The sequence below is a fragment of the Tupaia chinensis genome, unplaced genomic scaffold (assembly GCF_000334495.1).
Source record: "Tupaia chinensis unplaced genomic scaffold, TupChi_1.0 Scaffold000335_1, whole genome shotgun sequence".
Lineage (NCBI taxonomy): Eukaryota > Metazoa > Chordata > Mammalia > Scandentia > Tupaiidae > Tupaia > Tupaia belangeri.
In genome coordinates this window covers 111,308-114,556 of record NW_006159829.1, presented here as the reverse complement: position 1 = coordinate 114,556, position 3,249 = coordinate 111,308, and positions in this window count along the sequence as shown.

Sequence of the window (3,249 nt, the reverse complement as noted above, 5' to 3'; positions counted from 1 at the left end):
CCCCGGTCTTGGGGGCCAAACCCCCAGCCAGCCATGTGGGAGTCTAGCACCTTAACCACCATGCCACCTGCTGACCCACTATACATGCTTTAATAAAAGAAAAAAATTATTTTATTTAACTTTATTTATTTATTTTCATTTGACCAGAGAGAGACAGAGTGAGAGAGATCAAGAGAGAAAGTGAGAAAGCACGCCGCAGGTCTGGGACTTGAACGCAATCAGCCACGTGGGAGTCCAGTGCCCTTAGCTACCACACCCCCTGCCGGCCCCATGCTTTTTTTTAAAAAAAGAATTATTTTTATTTAACTTTATTTATTTATTTATTTATTTATTTTTAATTTGACCAGAGAGGGACAGAGTGACAGAGAGACAGAAAGAAACACAGAGAGAGAGAGATAGCAAGCTGCCAGGTTCAGGACTTGAACCACAGTCACCCATGTGGGAGTCCAGCACTCTTAATCACCACACTACCTGCCGGCTCCCTATACACACTTTTTAAAACAAAACACACACAAGTTTTACAATATATGGATGAATACTGCAGGATGACTGAGGTGGGGGCTAAATGGCAGCCCCCAAAAAGATGTAGCCATGTCCCCAGAATTCATAAATGTGATGCTATTGGGAAGCAGGGTCTCTGCAGATGTAACTAGTGAAGAATCTCGGGCAGGCAGGTGGCATGGGGGTTGGGGACACTGGACTCCCACATGGCTGACTGAAGCTCCAGTTCCAGACCTGGTGGCTTGCTTTCTCTTTCCGTCTCTCTCTGTGTCCCTCTCTGGTCAAATTTAAATAAGTAAACAAACAAACAAAGTTAGATAAAATAACCCTTTAAAAAAAAAAAAGAATCTCGAGACTAGATCCTACAGGTTGCCTAGCAGGCTGTCCCTCAGAACAAGCAGAGAGCCTCGGAGGCAGGTCCTGGAGGGCCGCGCCCCAAGCCGAGGCCTGGGGACTGGCAGAGGCAAGGCAGACCCTCCAGGGGCTTTGGGAGAGTGTCCCCATTGCCACCTGGGTTTGGACTTCCGGCCTGCAGAACTGTGAGATGGTACGCTTCTAGGCCACCCGGTTCGTGGTCGCTTTTTCTGCCAACCACAGGAAATTAATACAGACTCTGCTTCCAGGAGCTAGGTGCCACTGTGTCACTGACTAAAAATGTGGGGTTGCTTCAGAGTTAGGTAATGGGCAGAGGCTAGAAAAAGGCTAGGTGTGGACCAGGAGGTGGCATGGAAGTTAGGGTAGCTGGACTCCCACGTGGCCAGCTGCACAGTTCGAGTCCTGGACCCAGCTGCTTGAAAAGCATGCTGGGCACTTGTGTATGTATGCCCCAAATCCCAAAGAATGGAGAAGAGACTGCGGTGTGGCCATCCCCCAGGGGTGATTTCTGTCTCCCTCCCTCTCCCTCTCTGTGAGCTACACACCCTATAGCAAACTAAAACAAGAGCGAGCCTAGATTCTCTGTTCATCTGATTATCAAGCATTTGGATGAAAGATGTCGCTGGTGCGGCCTTCGAAGGAGATGGACAGGCAGTGGAGACAGGAAGGGCGACCCCCGTCTCACGGCAGAACGTGCCCGGCTGCGCACAGAGCAGCGCTAGCACACGGCCGGGGCATTCGGCGCAGCGACCCCAAGCACGGTGTGGGAGGCGTCCCCGACGCCACGGCTCAGAGGGCACAACTTGCCTTCTACTTCCACAAGCACACCGAGCTAAAAGAGCCTAGCCGAGGACGCGCCTGCCCAGACCTGCCCAACCCTTACTCCGACAGTAAGATGAGACCCGGACTTCCGAGCGGACGACGACCGGACTGGGACGTCTCTGCATGTGCGCTGAGCTGGGGGGCAGGGGGCAGACTGAAGGGTGGAATGGCCTCCGAAAGAGCCTCACCTCTAAGCCCAGCACCCAGGGCCGTGGCGCTGGAAACAGACGCGATGAAGGTGAAGACCAGAGCAGCACCGGGCTCCTCAGGGAGGCGAGGGCGAGCGTCCTTCCAAGAGCTGGGAGAGCGGCCGCAGAGAAGGCACGGGGTGGAGCGGACACTGGGTGCCACGCCACAGCTGACATTCGCCGACGGCTGCCAGACCCAGGAGTGCCAGGAAGGAGTCTGCAGACTCGGCGGTCTGGGACTTCCGGCCCTGGAACTGCGGGGTGCAAGCCTGCAGCCGTGGGGCGACCAGCCCAGGGCGGCTCGTCACAGCAGCCGCAGAGGCTCCTGCGCCCTCCGCACCCCAAACGGCCCCGTGGTCGTGTCTCTGGGGCTTACCGGTTCCCACCCTTTACCTTCCCACGCAGCCGCTCACCCAGAGAGAGCAGAGGGGGCGATGGCGGGAGCTGGCCCAGAAGGCACGGGCACGCTCGAGCTCACGGCGACGTGTGTGCGTGACCCAGATCCTGACCTGAGATGGGCCGGGACCACGCTGGGGTGACCCTTCCCCCTCCATCTCTCTCTTTCTCTGTCTCTCTCTGGCCACTACTGAACAGAAAAGGTGAAAAAAATATTCATTTTCAAAAGGTCAAAACACACACACACTTGAAAGACAAAAGAACACAACTGAGGCGGCAGGCACTGCCTGGGGCTGCTGCTGCGGACCCCTTCCGGACCCCCTTCCAGCCTTCTTTGGCGGCGTCCACCTGCAGACCCAGCCCTGTGCCTTACTGGGGCCTCGGCTAACCCCGCCACCCGTGCTGCCCCACCTGGCCCACGAGCCACCTCCAGACGAGACACAACCGGGCCTTTCCTCCATGCAATGCGGGCCTTGGGTCTGCCCCACTGCAGGAGCCAGAAAGGCAAAGGGACCCCAACTCCCGGCCAGGCCCTGTGCCTCAGAGAGGTGGGAAAGGCCCCTGCCAAGGCCCACGCGGCTCCACGAGAGCAGAGGGGAGGAAGGGCGGGCGCAGGGATCACACTGCCTTCCAGCCGCACCTTCCTCCCCCCTGGCTCCCCTCCCAGCAGACCACCACCAGCCCCGTGAACAACCAGCCCTGCCCCTCCCAGACACAGCCTCGCCACCCACAGCCTCCAGCCCTGTGGCCCTGTCCCTGCAGCCCCACCAGCGTCGTCCTGCCCAGCCTCCTCAAGGCCCTTCTCGAGGTGTCCCATCCCCTGCCTGTCTGTTGCCAGCTCCCGTTGGGCCTCACTGGGTAAACTGAGGCCACCACTTCCCATATCTTCCTATGGGGCCCAGCCTGGCAACCCCGGGGGAGTCTCCCACCCCTTCCCAGCCTTGGGGCCAGTGGCAGCAAGGGGCCA